The sequence below is a fragment of the Peromyscus leucopus genome, unplaced genomic scaffold (assembly GCF_004664715.2).
Source record: "Peromyscus leucopus breed LL Stock unplaced genomic scaffold, UCI_PerLeu_2.1 scaffold_440, whole genome shotgun sequence".
NCBI classification, from domain to species: domain Eukaryota; kingdom Metazoa; phylum Chordata; class Mammalia; order Rodentia; family Cricetidae; genus Peromyscus; species Peromyscus leucopus.
In genome coordinates this window covers 128,533-146,057 of record NW_023505333.1, presented here as the reverse complement: position 1 = coordinate 146,057, position 17,525 = coordinate 128,533, and the positions used below count along the sequence as shown (strand labels likewise).

Sequence of the window (17,525 nt, the reverse complement as noted above, 5' to 3'; positions counted from 1 at the left end):
AATACCCCTGATGTATCACAAGGTAGTCAGAGGTGGTCTGGTTTTAATAGTACACTCAACAAAAGAGGCTATATCTATCTATCATTCATTACATTACATTCTATTTGCAGTGATCATTGACTCTATGCATTGCTATTAAATTCTGCAATACAATAGAAAAAAGATCCTATGACCATCGCCATGACTCACTCTAACAGAAAGACAGCCATTAGCCATTTACCACACAGGTAAAACAGGTAAGTTCCTTTCTCCTGATAGTTACCATTCTCATAGATATGATATTGTGACTAGTAAGACTTGAGGCCTCTTTTGTCTCAATGGGAAAAAATTCTTTACTGCTTTCTTGTGTATAGTGCCTGAGTCTTATCTATTAGTCACTTTCTGGATTGGAGCAGGGCCATCTTCAAAGATCTGAGTACACTGATTATATATTGGCATTTACACTTAATAGAAAAACCTAAATTCATAAAACCTTTATAGATTGTTCAGAAAATTTTGTCCTAAATATTTATAAAAAGGAAAACAACCAAAATCTAATATCTAATCAGCTATCTGAAGTGCTTAAATGCTAATTAGCATGATATTTATTTTCTTCCATGAAACACTGTGACATTTTGCATTTGAGGTGCACTTTAAGAATTTCTCCCTCTTGTTTTTGTAATTTTAAACAAAAATCTATTACACAAAGGTTGTCAGATAATTGGAGACTTCTCTACTTTGTACACAATTATTCTCACTCTCCACAGAAAGGCTGATTCTGAACTTCTCGTCTGGTGATGCAGGAATAGTAGAAAATGCCTTTGGTTTAAAACTGAAAGCAGAACACTGGCTCTTCCACCTCATATCAGGAACATACACATGACTTTATTCAAAAATACAAAATAAATTATCTGTAGGCATGGGCAATGACCACAGTAAACCATTATATATTATCAATGGAAACCAGAAAACTGATGGTTACAGTGATCAGCTAATCTTTTTTCAGCCATTTTCTTCAGGTGACTTCTCTGAAGTTATTTGTGAGGAACCTGCCTTGAGTTTGTAGTCACAGTTCACTGAGAAAGTGAGTTAGAACATGCCCCTTCCATTCCCACCATTGTTCCTATTCCAGGGCCCTTCTCTTCTGTAGGAATTTCTGTCACTACACCTTCTGCTGTAGTTAACAAGGAGTCCATCCAGTAGCATCCAGTAAAGCAGCTCTTACCATCTTTGTTGGATCAATGATCCCCTCTTCCACCCATGTTCACAAAATCTTCAAGCATAGCATCCTAACCAACTTCCAAGGAGCTTTGCAGCATTTTTTCAATTATCAGTGATCCTTCAACACCTGCATTCTTAGCAATGGTCACTGCAGGAGTTTTGAATGTTCCTTGAATAACTTCCATACCTATTTTCTATCTTCATTAGCAGGCTCTAGTGAATCCAAGGCTGGGTTGCACCAAAGCAAGAGCAATCCCTCCTAGAGCAACCCCTTCTTCTGCAGCTGCTCTCGTAGCTTTGAGAGCATCCTTTGAAGGGATGATTAAAGTGCTCTTCAACCTTCAGCACAGTTACTCCATCTGAAGGTTTAGCCAGTCACTCATTCCACTTCTTTTTCACACTCACTAGTTGTGGTGTCTAACTGCTCAGTGGATTTCTCGAATATGTTTTTCAATTTAAGCTGTCACCTTTCCTTTCAAGAGCATGATGTTATCTTTGGTGATAATAACCTCTTCAAATTTTCCTAAGTCATGAGCTTGGACATCTTGAAGACTTAGATTCACCCCTCTTCTTCAAATACTGCACCACCAGTGCAACAGCCGTATCTTCAAGCTGGTTCTTCCTATTGTCCCCAAACCCTGGAGCTCTGGCTGCTACAACCTGAAGACCAAATTTTAGCCTCCTCAAAGCCACTGTGTTTAGAGCTTCTGCATCACCATCTTCAGCAATGGCTTTCCTGGGAATTGGGAATTGGAAATGGGCATTGGGAATTTAGAGAGCAGTGCAATGGACTGCACACTAGAGTTTTCTGCACCGAAGCTTTCACTTTTTAAGGCTTATATTCCGGACACAGCTTTCACTATTATTTCCTCCTTTATTTCCTGTCTCTCTTTGTCTGTTCTTCTCTATTACAAATGATTATTATGTAACAGAAGGCCCTCTGTATAAAATGCTCAGACTGCATCAAAAGAGAAAGGCATCCCTGCCTTTGCAGCATGTGCAGACAAACGAGAGACAGTGGGTGACTCCTGCCAAGAAGACATCGAGAACAAATAGGAAAACCCAAATGAGAGAGTGGAACAACATCTCTGAAGAACTGTGAAGCTAAAATGGGTGACAGGTATTCAAGGAAAGGGCTTGATCTAATTTGCATCTTCAGATGCACATGTGGGTTGCAGTGTAAAGAAATTGTTCGAGCAAAAGCTCTTAATCCCCAGTGGGAAAATGTGTTGCTAGACACATCTCTGAGCACACCTTGGGAGAACCTGAGAATCTGCATTATTGCAAACTCCCAGAAGATACACACTTTTGGGAGCCATTCACTGACAAAAGAGAAAGCCAGGGTGCAAGGATAGTTAGGAGAGTTACCATTCCAGGCAAACAACGAGGGTGGCCTGGACTACGGAGGAGTCAGAGGGATTGGACAAAAGCGAAAAGCCAAGAGATCCCTGAGTTATACAGGGTCAGGCTTGGCAATTCATAGGCAGCAGGGATGAGAGAAAGAACAACCAAGGAAACTTCTGATGAAAAGCCCTCAAGTGGATGGGGTGACAGAAATAGGGAGACAGGAAGAAAAGGGAGAGCTAGTGCAGAAGGGGCAGAGTGGGGTCCAGCGTGAAATTTGGTGCTTCAGTTAGGAATGTAGGCTCTGTAGACAGCCTTCCTAAATTTGGGCACTAGCCTCGCCCTGCACCAGCTGGAGAAGTCCAGGACAACCCCTCAGATTGCTGTGCTCTAGTCTCCTCAGTTTAACAGTGTTAAAGTTAGTATCCTCCTTGTAGGTCTTCTGGGAGTGTGGAGTCTGCACCAATGTTTGCATCTAGGATTACCCAGCATTTCCGAACTGATTTCATCAATCCTGAAATGCTGTCTGTCTCAGGCTTCTTAAATTTGGTTGCTTTGTTTATTTGGAGTCTTCTGTATAAAGTTTCTTTTGCCATTTCTCTGTTCCATTCATATTTACTCTCTGGGTTAAAATGGAAGGCCGCTTCTTCCATGGAGCCACCTGACTGTCCTGAGACAGTGGTCTCTGCTCAGTTCATACCGTAGGGCTCTCTAGCAGGCCCAAGCTTTGCTTACAGATTTTGCCCTTTTTCCTTCCCTTTCCCTTGCTAAACCATTAGATTACATTCCTAAATCTAGCCCCAAGTTCTATTCCCTCATGTGGCCACTGACTCATTCTTGAGTCTAAACACCAAGGTCCAGCAATCAAAATTCATTATTTGGCTACACTCGCTAACATGTCCAATCAGGTTTTATCAACTCACAATAGCACAGACTTCCCCTTTTCTCCTTAAAAACCCACTCCTGCAAGAAACACCTGCTGCTATGGCTCTTGCCTTTGCCCAATCCCGAGCGCCCCACCCCCATTCCCAACCCCAGCACACCTTCACACACGCTCTGCCCTGCTTGCCTCTCTGGGTAATAAATTTCTTTTTATAAAATAAATATAAATAAATAAAAATTTGGTGTTGGGGTGTGTTCTGAGCTGATTCCAATTGCCTCGTTATCTATACCATCTGTCATTTATCACCTAGTTTTAGAACCAAGCTTTCAGACTGGTTTTCTGATGCTTCACTGGCCGTAGTAGAGCCTGTCAGAGTTTCTGGTTTTCATTTATCCACAAAATCACTTAGTGAGTGAACCCTTACAATTAATTCACTCAGAGTGGACCTTTAAAATAGTGTGTGAACATTGAGGGAACCACTGCTTTAAATTCTCACGTTTTGAATTGGAGTTAGGGATAGTGTCATGATTTATTTGTTTTTGATGAATTACACTTGCACTCAGATCCACCACTACCTTTTCCTTTTTGTTTTTTGTTTTTTTTTTAAATAACCCACTGAGTCCAATTTATGAATCTCATACACTCATGGGTATGGGGTCATGCATGGGTACATGGTCAACATACTACGGTCACACCCTTAGGGAAAATGTACTCTCCAACCGAAGTCAGCAATTGTCAACTGTTCCTCAGTTAGGATCAGGGGCTCCCAAGCCCTTCTGCCCTCCGTGAGAGAACGCTGGCTGCTTGTTCTTCTGCAGGACTTAAGCAAGCACAGCTGCTGTGAGTTCGTGAGTACAGTGGTCCTCTCGTGTCAAGAAGACACTGTGAGGCTGTGGTCCCCCTCAACCACAGCCCTTACAATCTTTTCACCCCATCTTTTGTGATGGTTTCTGAGCCCTGGGGTATGGGTGTGACACAGATGTCCCATTTGTGGCTGAGCATTGACACTTATTAAGAAATATATAATCTTGCATTTATTTTTAATTTTTAAGCTAACTGAATGGAACTAGAGAAGACTGTTTTGAGTGAAATAAGCTATATACAGACACAGTCTATATATCCTCTCTCACACGTGAAAGTTAAATTTTTTTCTAGCTGTATGTGGAATACTGAGGCTGAGAGTGATAGGAGAGGCAGGTAATAGAGGAAAGTTGGATATTAGGTACCAAAACACAGAAGAGGGAAGTTCTGTAACATAGAGAGAGGTTAGAGTTAACAATGAGCTTTATATATTATATGAAGAAAGAACATGAGAGCTTCAAACATAAATTCTGGATGAAGATGCTAACTGTCCTGACTTGATCAGTGTGCACTGCATACACAGGCTGCAACATGACACTGCACCTCATGAGTATGTATAATGCTTCATTAATACTTTTTTTGAAGTGACGGGTAGGAGGGGCACATCCAATGGACTCACTGGTATATTTGTTTCCTCATCTGTGACAAACACATACACACATCAGTCCTCTCCCTTTGTCCCCGGCCTCCGTGAGGGTGATGGAAACACTGCTCCATCTAGAATGAGGCCCCAACCTCAGGGACACAGGCAAACTTACTACACAAAAGGACTGAGTGGAATGAGATGAAAGTGAAGGTGATAGATTCTTACACTCTGCATCAATGAAATCCCTGTCTTCCATCGTCATTTATAGCTCGATAGCCATTATTTAGAGCTGGATGAAGAAGAGATTCTCAACTGCAGGAGACCAGGACTTCTTATACTTTTGTCCACGAGTGATGCCTTTTTACTGAGAAGCTTTTGTATGACACAGGTATATACAGGTATGTAGGTATGTAAAATAGTTATGTAATGTAAACATTTACTGATGATGAATCATAAAGATATTTGTTTAAAATAAACTGGGATGTGGAGACTCAGGCAGTAAAGAACTGGGCACACAAGCATGAGGACCAAAGCTCAATCCCAAGAACCCACATAAAAAAAAAGGCATGTTGGCACATACAAGGGATCTCAGTATTGGGGGGGGCGGTGAATGACAGGTGGGTCCTTGGGTCTGGTTCATCGACCCTTCTACTCAAATCAGCAAGTTCCAGGTAGAGAGAATCTGCCTCAAGAAACAAGATGAAGGGTGGCAGAAGATGACACCTAATAGTGACTTCTGCCAGCCTCACAAACATGTATACATATATATGCACACCTATACACACATGCACACCCACACTAATACATACACACACATGAAAAACAATTCTTTTTAAAGACAAGACTTATTTATTTTCTTTTATGCACATATGTATTTTGTTTACATGGATATATATGCACCATGTGTGTGCCTGTTGCCCATGGAGGCCAGAAGAGTGTGTCACATCCTCTGGAACTGGGTTAAGTGTGGTTTTAAGCTGCCATGTGTGTGCTGGGAACTGGACCCAAGTCCTCTATAAGAACAGCAAATGCTAACCATTGAGCAATCTCTCCAGTCATCTTCCCTTTTAAAACATGATTAAAGAAAATTTTCATACTATGGAGATGGACATGCTTATTTATTTCAACATACGGTATTAAATTTTGGCTAAATATTTGACACTTTAGACATAGACTATTGTCAATGTTTTTTAGAGTTGGTTAATATTTTTATTTTATAATTGTCATTCCTGTACATAAATATGGAGAGCAAAATGAAAAATTATGACATTTTAGACATTTTTAGAAATTCTGTCCTAATTTCAATTCAATATTCATTGAGCATTTATTTTTATAAATCTCAAGTCATCAACTCAAACAACATTACAACTTGCTGACAATTACATACATGTACAGAATGTACTGTGATCATATTCACCCCTTATTACTCTTCCTTACCCTCTTCCATCTTTGCTGACTCTCTTCAACCTAACTATTCCCTGCTCCTGTGTGTGTGTGTGTGTGTGTGTGTGTGCGCATGCGTGTGTACGTGCATGCATGTGTGTTTGTGTGTATGTGTGTTGTTGGATGTTTTTGCTCTTTTGGGGGGTCTGCCACCCAGCTCCCAAATAAATCATTCATAGAGGCTTATTCTTAATTATGAATGCCCAGTCTTTGCTTGGCTTATTTCTTGCCAGTTTTCCTTAAATTATCCCATCTACCTTTTGCCTCTGTACTTTTTTTTTTTTTTTTTTTTTGGTTCTTCGAGACAGGGTTTCTCTGTGTAGCTTTGCGCCTTTCCTGGAACTCACTTGGTAGCCCAGGCTGGCCTCGAACTCACAGAGATCCGCCTGTCTCTGCCTCCCGAGTGCTGGGATTAAAGGCGTGCGCCACCACCACCTGGCTTTTGCTCTGTACTTTTATCATTCTCTTACTCTTACTCTGTTGCTTGCTGTGTAGCTGAGTGTCTGGCCCTTGATGTCCTCCTCCTTCTCTGGCTACTTCTTTATCTCCTTTTCCCCCAGATTTCTTCTTCTATATATTCTCTCTGCCTGCCAGCTCCACCTATCCTTTCTCCTGCCTTGATATTGGCTATTCAGATCTTTATTAGACCATCAGGTATTTTAGACAGGCACAGCAACACAGCTTCATAGTGTTAAACAAATGTAATCAATATAAACAAAAATCAATAAAATCAAAAATAATATTCTGTTGTGGAATTTAAATGTACTGAAATGTGATTTTGATTGTATGTTAATAAAGTTGCCTGGGGTCAGAGCTATTAGAGCCATAGCAAGAGTGTGGCGGTGATGGCACATGCCTTTAATCTCAGTACTTGGTAGAAAAGCTAGGTAGATCTCTGTGTGTTCAGGGATACAGCCAGCATTGGAGACACATGCCTTTAAGACCTGGGGGGCTGTACATACAGACAGTGACGAGGCAGTCATGTGTTTGGGTTTACAACCAATGAGAAGGCAGAACAAAAAGACTATTTAAAGACATACACACTGGAAATAGGTCTCTTTCGGAGATCTAGAACAACCGCAGGAGGAAGGGTGAGATTTTAGCTCTGAGCTCTGACCTCTTGGCTTTCTCTTTTACATTGGTTCTGTGTTACATCTACAATATTCCCCAACATTTCCCTTTTGTCTAAATAAAAAGAAATGTTTTAAATTTAAAATAGTATGACTACATATAACAAAAGTTATCAAGTAAGAATTACATTTATAATATTCTGTTCATTTGTAGTTAGCATATTCAAAGAAAAAATGCATTATCTATCCTATCTTAGTGAATCCAATGTTTTACACCTAACTTACTTTCTATCATAACTAAGAAAACCTGCACCTATAACTATCTTGTCTTCAACTCCATCAAAGACCCATAAGGATGTAGTATTAACTAACAACAGAGACATTTGGCTGCCTGGACAGTCACCCAAAGTTTCTCTGCAATATCCATCTTCAGCCTATAGGCTCATAGTATCTGGCAGAATTTTCAATAAAGCAGGAATTTTGGACTGTCCTGCCTTGTTTTAGCAAAGGTCAGTGGTCACTTTCCTGTGGGTCCTGCATGTCCAGTTGATACAACATACTGTCAAACAGGCCAGCATGAGCGGCTTCTCGCCCAGATGGCTAGCCTTGCTGCATTGAAAGCAACTACATAAGGAGTTTCTTCAATGTCCATTATCTCTGAAGTAAATTGGTGCTGTCAGGAGCAGATGTGTCTCATTGTCATGAAAAACCTTAAGTTAACAACATTTTAAATTCTATAGGTATTTGAAGTGTCTGAAAAACCATTTGTCTTCTAAAAACATATCTCTATATAATCTTAAGAGCATACCTAACATATCTACAAATTTGATTTTTATAAATGACTAACCACTAACCTATGTTTCCTGATTATCCTATATCGTTTATAATAATAGCTTTCAAAAACTAGAACTTCACCCTACATTTCCAAATGAACTGAATAGGCACAATATCTCAAACAAAAATAGAAACATATATACAATATGTTGTAATAAAAATAACCTTAAATTTTTATCAATATACAAAAATCCTTTAAACAAGAGTAGAAACATATATACAACATAACAAAAATAATCTTAAATTTGTATCAATATACTATATTCCTCTAAATGATAATAAACATCCATAACCCACCAAATAACCAAAAGCCTCCCACACCCCTCTTGGGAATGTAGACATTGTATTCTCCAAACTGTTTCCTGCTGTCTGTGGACAAACTATTTTTAGGGTCCCAGAGGAAATTTTGATATAATGACCAAGTCCTGGGAAGACCAGCAGTGACTTCTGCTGATCGATATCATCTGTCAAGTTTTAGAAGGTCTTGCCTGATCAAACCTGATCCATATTATTGCTGAAGGAATCCACAGATTCTTGTCTCTTGTGGAAACAAAAGCAAAAACTCTTCTCCAGAGCATTTTTGTTTTCCATTTAACAAATATATTTTTTTGACTTTTTAAAAGTTAAGTCATTTCTAAAGTATATAGGCTGATTTATTTCAACAGTCCCATTTTCAATACCAGGTTTCTTTAAAGCTGCCCTTTGCTTTTCATGGGTCAAAAAATTCAAAATCAACACAGTAACATACAGGATTCAGACTCCCTGTGTATTTCCCATCTTATACGTCTTTTTTCTTTTATATTACTTTTACTCTCTCTTTAAAGACTTTATTTTCAAACTATTCATTTCTTTCTATGACTATACCCTTTTTCTTTTAAGCCTATGCACATTGTTAAACACTCTATAACCTGTTTAGAGGTTTTTCCATCTAGGCCTCTTTTATTGTGTATCTTCAGCCTTTTTTGACAACATGAGCAAAATTTAAACTGCTAAGGCACACCTGGATCCTTCACATGTAGCTCTCACCTGGCTCTGCCTATTTCTTGGGTCGTGAAAGCCAAGCGTGAAACTCGTGGCCAGTAAGAGGTTTGTCTGACCAGGAACTGCATTCAACCTTCCTAGAGCTCTAGAATGCTGATGCTTGTGCTGTGGCAGGCGTTTTTAGTTGTTGTTGTTTTTTCCTACTTAATGTATTGGCTGCTCAAGGGCTCACCAGCAGGCAGAAACTCTTAAAGGAGCTGGGTCTACCTCCAGCGTCCAGGGTCCAGGAACCAAGAGCGCCAGCCCATCCAGATCTCGGGTCTTCAGGGTCCTCTCTTGGCCCTGCCTTGTAGGCGTGACAGTTACTGAAGCCTCAATGGTGGTTGGACCTTCCAGATCAAAGCTGGAATGGCTACCCACTACAAAGAGTGACAGAGGGAAACACCCCCACTGACTTCTGGCTTCCACAGAGGTGCTCACACACACATGAACAGGAACACATGCTACAGCACACATACAAATGATGAGCTATACATGACATTCTAGTAAGAATAAATACTGTGGATATCATTCCCTAAGAGCTTTGTGTCTAGCATGAGCAGTATTGCTTTTAACAATGAATTCTAAAAGGATGGGCTGGCTCTCTTGGTTCCTGCTTATCTAAAACAAACCTATCAAGTTTCTCTGCCACAAGAATCCCCCAAACTTTCAATATGCTCCTGTGGATGTCCAAGCTTCTTAAGGTGGTCACAGTGTTCAATATCATCTAATCTTCATTTAATCTAAAGATGTCTAGTTACAAAGATAAAGCTGACTATTGAGCATAGGATATATGTTGGTAGCAGTATTCTTACAAAGCTGAACTTAGTGTTTGAAACTGCTTATACAGATTTGATGCTCTGCATTCCTGATCATGAAATGCAGATGACTGCTTCCATCCATCAAAGACCAAGGAAGTCAGCACAGCCATGAAGGTGCAAAGCAGTATTCTTTTTTAAAAAACATAATTTTGTATTGATTATTTGGGAATGTCACATCATGCACCCCAATCCCACTTATTTCCCAGTCCATTCATGTCCACTCCTTACCCCTATAGTGTCCCCCAAAAGAAAATTTTAAAAATGTTAATTAAAAACAAAACAAACAAAGAAAAAACCCTTCTTCACTCCTCTGTCTTTTCCCTCTTCATTCATTTTAGTGGCATTGGGAGGTGCAGTGTGTCACACAGTACATTGTTTTGTCCACTCCACTTTACTTTCGAACATTCATTGTATAATGTATCGTTAGTTAGGTTCAAGGTCTGTGCCTCCTGGTATACCATCAATACTGGACCCTCCTCTGATGTCCTGCCGTTGCCTTGAGTCATGGAGATCCTGCGGCTATGGTTCCTCAGGACCAGTCCTTTCACACACTCTGGCAGGTCATAGATCAGGTAGATATTGAAGCGGGCCTACTCAAGGCCCTAGATATGGGCCTGGGTGGTAGCTGATCTGGTCAGTCTGGGCCACTGAGGGACTGCCCCCCTCAGGTGAGGAGTGGAGCCAGCTCTTTAACACCCATGCCATTGAGGCCAGCTCTTCTGAGTGTGGGGCCAGCTCTCCCATGGGAGGCAGGACGAGGTCTTCTGCTTCAGTGGCCAACAATGGACAGGGCCAGCTCTCCCAAGCCCGGTGAAGGGTGGTGTCAGCTCAGCACAGCCCTTGGATTTCAACGTGCACTGTTCCTGTGGTCCTCTGTGGTAACATGGGCCACAGAGATCAACACAGACTCCAGCGGCAGCAGGACGACAGAGCCTGGCATGGCCCTCAGGAGCAGCTGGAGCCCAGTTATCACCATGGCCCTGGTGACAACAAGACCCTGGGACACCAACATGGCCCCAGGTGGCAGCCCAATCCTGGCCTTCCACATGGCTTTTGATGGTAACAGGAGCCATGGACATCAACACAGAACCTGGCTGCAGTAGCCATGGACCCAGACATGGCTCTCAGTTGCGGCTCAGGACTGGATGTCACATTCACAGGCCTGCCTGGGTCCTCGTAGCCCAGGCTGGCTGAAGACAGCCACAGGATTGGCCAGCACCACAAGTCGCCTGGTTTGTAGGTGCCATTACGATGAGCAAATATATGGTGGAGAAATGGGAGAGAAAGAGGAGCAGAACAATTTGTGTGCTGTGAAGAGAGGAGGAACTGAAGAAGCGAAGTGGTGAGGAACAGGCTGGTGTGAGTGCCATGCTTGCCACCCAGGGCCATGGTGACCTCTGGGCCTGGGCTGCTGCCAAGGGCCATGTCTGGGTCCATGGTCCTACCACAGCCAGGGGCTCTGTTGACATCCTTGGCCCATGTTACCACCAAAGGCCACATGGGTGACTAGAGTCTGAGCCACCACCTGTGACCACATTGGTATCCAAGGGCTGTGCTGCCACAGAGGCCATGTCAACCTGAGTGGCCTATACTGCCACCTGGGGCCAGGATGACATCTGGGCCTAAGCTGCTGCCAAGGGGCATGTCTAGGTCTATGTATGACCCTAGAGCAGCCAGGGTCTGTGTTGATGTCCATGGCTTCAGTTAACACTGAAGGCTGAGCAGATGCTCAGGATCTGGACAGCCACCTGAGTCCATGTTGGTGCCTGGGAGCTGTTGTGGAATATTAGTTGAAGATATGTTACATTTGTTTATGCTGTGGAACATTTGTTTAACGATGCAAAGATATGTTGCATCCCTTCATGTTGCATTTGTTTAACTCTGCAAAGCTATGTTACTTTGCCTGTCTAAAATACCTGATTGGTCTAATAAAAAACTGAATGGCCAATATCAGGGCAGGAGAAAGGATAGGTGGGACTGGTAGACGGAGAGAATAAATAGGAGAAAAAGAGCAAAAAGGATGGAGGATCAAGGAGGAAGAAAAGGAGGAGAGGAGGCCACTAGGGGCCAGCCACCCAGCCACCCAGCCACCCAGCCACCCAGCCACCCAGCCACCCAGCCACTCAGCCACACAGCCACACAGCCACACAGCTAGACATGAAGTAAGAGTAAAAATAAGATACATAGAAGTAAAAAAAAAAAAGAAAAAAGAAAAAAGCCCAGAGGCAAAAGATAGATGGGATAATTTAAGAAAAGCTGGCTAGATATAAACCAAGCTAAGGCCGGACATTTATGAAAAGAATAAGACTCCGTGTGTTTATTTGGCAGCTGGGGGGGGGTGAGCCCCCAAAGAGTAAAGAGTAAAAAGTAAACAAAACAAAACAAAACAAAACAAAAAACTCATGGCCAACAACAGGGAGCTATGCTGCGGTAGGGGCGGGGGTGATCTGAGTGACCTGCCCTGCCTCCAGGGCCATGGTGACATTGGGGCCCAAGCTGCCAAGCAGTATTCTAAGCAGTAGCTCTTACATGTTTCTCAGTGGTGTGAGCTGTTTGTGTTATACAGAATCTGTTTCATCTACTCTTGATATAATCATGGTTTAATAGTCTCTAATTTTTGCCTACAGTTAAATGGTCAGGTTTTCAAGAGCACCTTTTCCCTTTCATTCTAACAGACTTGCCAGAGGAAGAGACAGTCACATGTGTTGCTTCCTAGATTGGCAATACTCACTCATTCCCACTACCTAGGATCCATGAAAGGCAGATACCGTAAGAGTCTTCAGGTTGACAGCTACTTGCTTTTAAAAGTGACTTCTAGGCAGATATTTACATTCTTGATGATCTGGGATGTTTCTATGGGATGCCATTGAAATAGCTAATGATTCAGAAGAGAAAATACCCCAACTAGTACTCCAGAAACTAACCTTGTTCTCCCTGCCTGGGTCCAGGAACTGGAAACATCCCATTGCCTCACTGACTCTCCAACTCATACATTGCTTAGGTGTAGAGAAAATGCATGATTTGAATTTGAAACACTTAAGTGAGTAAGAGCAACAGGATACTGGTGTATAAATATTGAGAGAAGGAACTTTGAAAGACATGAATTAAGCTACATTTATGTTTAGGTATTTGTTCCAGTATTGGGGACTGAATTTAGGGTACTTAGGGTCTCATATATACTACACAAGTACTCTGTCATTAACTATATGCTCATCCATTAACTTAGTTTTTACTTTAATCTGTTCTCACTAAATTGCCCAGGCTGGCCTTGAACTTGAGATTCTCCTTCTTTAGCTTCCTAAGTAGCTGGGATGACAGTCCTGTGCCTCTAGGTGTGGCTCTATTAGTTTGCAAAACCATGGTAAAATACACATAACACAAATTTATCATTTTATTCATCTTAAAATTTACTGTTTAGTGGCATTGAGTGTCACAGTGTTGTACCCTTACCACCTGCTCCATATGTCACAATGCTGTGGCTCCACCACTATCCACTTCCAGAATATTAAAATCACTATTAATGAAATCTCCTTATCTGGTAATAATTCCCCTTCCTTCCTTAATCTTGTAGTCACCAACCCCTAAGCAATTACTTTCTGTTTCTTCAAATATGCTTGTTCTGGATATTTGAAATAAATAGAAACAGACAACTCCTGACCTTGTGAATAGTGCTCCTTTCATTTAGCATATTTTCAAGGAATAAATTGTGCCATGAACCAAGACTGTTGCTTTTCATGTCTGAGTAGAATTCTGTTGCGTGTACGTACACCATGCTTTGCTGCTCCACTCATCCACTCATGGATGTGGCTTCCTGTGGTTTCCACCTTGCTGTTCTGTGAGTAGTGGTGTTAAGAACTGTTTCCTGTGCCCCCCACCCATCAATGCCTGAGGCCGGTGGGAGAGCTGGCCCCGGGGTAAGAAGGGTGGGAGGGCTGCCCCTACCCACCACCTGCAACCCCTCAGAGAGAGCAGGCCCTGCACCTCGCCTGGGCAGCACAGCAGAGCCAATCCTGTCGGTGGGGGTGAGCATGGGAGAGCTGTCCCCACTACTGGCTGTCATATGGCACCATGAGCAGAGGAGAGATGAGCCTCCCAAACCCCTGCCCATCAACACCTGAGGCAGGTGGAAGAGCTGACCCTGACATCCTAGGAGTGGGAGAGTTAGTCTGCCCTTACCTCTACAGCAGTCAGGAGAGTGGCTCCTGTGCCACACCTGGGCAACACAGTCGAGCTGGCTCTAAAGGTGTAGGTGTGGGAGATCTGACCCTGAGGACATCAAAGCAGAACTGGTCCTGCCCCCTTGCTCATTGCTGCAAAGGGTGAACTTGCCAAGGCAATGTAGGAGAGCTCACCCTGGTAGTGAGGACAAGGGAGAGCTGGTGGGCTGATCAACCCTGCAACTACCCAGGCCCAGAACCAGACTGGCCCACCTCAATATCCACCCCATCTATGATCTGCTGGAGCACATGAAGGGACCAGTCCTGCAGACCCAAAGCTGCAGGATCTCCACAACACAGGCAACAGCAGGATAAGAAGAGGAGTCCCAGTGAGGGCCCAGCATCAATAATGTAGCAGAAACTAGAGGCCTTGATCCTGACCAATGACTCCGCAATGAACACTTACAAGTAAAGATGTATGGATAAAAGAATTAACTGCATGATTCACTATGCCACACTACAGCTTCCATAATGAGTCCCCCCGACACACACACTTTTTTCTTTTCTCTTACATTTTATCTGGGGGTGGGTGGGGTCACTGCAAGGGACAAGGGTGAGATACATCAGGGACGGGAAATGGTTTCAAGATATATGATGTAAAAGACAAAAAATAAATAAAAAGGAAGTTTAAAAAAGAACTGTTTTCTCTTCTCTCAGTGATATATCCAGAAATAGAAGTGTTTGCTGATCATTGCTAGTTGGTATGGAACTTGTGAAGGAACTCCTACATAGAAGCTCCAGCCTACTTTCCCATCACTAAATGTAAACCTTATACATTCTTCACAGCCTTGCCAATGCTGGTTATTTTCTGTTTTTGTAACAACCATCCTAGTGCGGTAGGTGTGGAACAGCATGCATTGTGGTTGTGGTTTTATTCCTCTGTTGACCAATGGTGCACAGCCTCTTTCTATGTAGTGTTGACCACTGACATATCTTCATCAGAGTAACGTCTATTCAGATCCATTACTTATTGTTCATTTGTGTTGCTTGTCTTTTGTTGTTGATTTCATTTGCTTTTTAAGGGAGAGATTTCTTTGCCATTGTTTTTTTAATGCTTTGGTAATTGGGACTGGTCTTCCAATGCTGTTCATTGTCCTTATCCTCCAGACCTGGTGCCTGCAATCACTGACCTATGAGAAGGAATTTTACAGCAGTGAATTAAGTCTGGGAAGGATCTGAAGATTGGAAGATTATCATGGATTATGTCTGTGAGCCACAGCAGTGTTGTAGATCTTCATGAGTGGAGGCAAGAGTGTCAGAGAAGGACACAGAAAATGGAAACCTATCTGGAAGTTTACGCTGTGATAATGTAGGAGGGAGCCACAGGTGAGGCCTCTAGAAGCTTTCACTGGACAAATGCAGTCTATCAATATGTGGATTTTAACTCATTCAAGCCACGGAGGACCAGAAATGCGTGATTGGTGATTGGAAGTTCATATTGTTTGAAACTATAAAGTATGTGAGAAGTTGCTGTAAATAGCAAGAGAATATTACAATACATCTGAAAGACAGGAAATGTGTTTAAAGTCTAATAAGAATTTCAAGACTCTGGCAAGATGTGGCAGTGCTGTTTCCACAGACTCTCCTCCAAAGCAAAGATGTTTGGGATCACTGAGCACCTTGCAGAGATGCCTGCCCACCCACATCCTACACATGCTGCTTATGCTCATTCCTACAGAAAGAGACTACTCAGATGTCATGAGAAGGACTAGTTAAGGCTTGTCCACTTCCTTATAAAGTCTACTTACTACTCAGTAGAGTCAAAAACGGAAGGAAGTAGAGAAAGAGTAAGCTTTGAAAAAGGAGTATGAACTCCACCACACACTGGGGCTTTCACGCATGACTTTCCAAAAGTAACTGAAGATATAACTTGTTTTAAATAATAAATATGCTTTGTGCATCTCTTTGTTTTGTTAATAATTTTCAGGGAAGCATAAGTTACAGTTAATAAAATGCACTTCTTTTAAATAATGAAAGCAGCAAGTTTTGGCAAATGTGAGCTCCTGAGATGACATTAGTAATGTTGGCTCCTCTCACTTATCTTCCTCCACCATGTGCCAGCTCAGGAAACCACTGATTGGCTTTGCCAGATTAGGTTTTGTTCTTTGAGATACAAATTTCATTTTACCTTCAGTTCTATATTTGACCACAATTAAAAATTCCATGTGAGGTGTCCAGAAAGTTTGAGATGGGAGTAATTTCCTCCTCATGATTACTTTAGGAATTAATGTTCCATTAAATTTCCCTTCTAATAGATTTTTCTTTGCTAAAGCATCCTCTTCCCTTAGTTTTTCATTTTTCCATAATAAAATAATATCTTGAAGGTCCTATTAATTTTTAGGCTTGATATATTTTCCTTTTCATTTTGTTTCCTGATTATATTAGAGTCCTGGTAGATGATTGTGTTCCTCCCCAGAAGTGTGGGCTGTTTCCAGAGCAGAAGTTGACTAGAGGTAAGCAGAACAGAACTGACCTTCCCTGTCCTGACATTTCCTAGATGTTGCTTAAAAATTAAGGAACATAATCTAGTAACAGGCTATTACATATTCACTATGGTTGGACTGTGTTAGAGACATAACGCTCCAGTGCAGTAAAGCAGGAGGTGGGGCTGTGATTAGCTGTGGGGCTCAGAGGCACGTTGGGATAGTCCACTGAAGCCTTTGTAGAGTGGCTTAACTGCCGCAAGTCTGTGGTTGCTGACTTTAAGGAACTCTCTGTGTATTCCTGATGCTAAGGCCTTATCAGATCAGTGACTGACTAGTATTTCCCCATTCTGAAGGTTGTCTCTACACTCATGCATTCCTGTCTTTGTTGATGTGAAATATTTATTTGCAAACTATTTGTCTTTGTCATGTGAATTTTCAGGATCATAGCCAGATCCAGGGACTTACACATGTCAGACAAGCACTCTACCACTGAGCTACAGCCTCAGCTCTGAGAAGTAGTTTAGACGTTCTTGACTCTGTTTCAGAGGAAGGACATGTCTAGTGATGGTACAGAACTATGCTAAGCCAATTGTAGGTTCCAAAGACAGAGTTACGATCAGACCAGCTGATCCCAACACTTGTGCCTTATGTTTGGAGCAGTCCACGTGCTGAGTGGAACTGTATCATACGTTCTGGGTATGGTAAAGAAATCTGCACTGACAGATCGGATTGTGCCAACATGCCATCTGTCAATTGTCTGCCCAAAGGTTCAAGTATGCCAGTTTAAGCAAAATACAGATGACAAAACCCCATTCTTTCC

The 17,525-nt window shown here is 42.1% G+C and overlaps 1 pseudogene; it reads right to left on the bottom strand.

Annotated features, from left to right (window-relative positions):
• Positions 1-1,052: 1,052 nt before the first annotated feature.
• Positions 1,053-17,525, bottom strand: part of LOC114699429 — a 46,062-nt pseudogene continuing 29,589 nt past the window's right edge.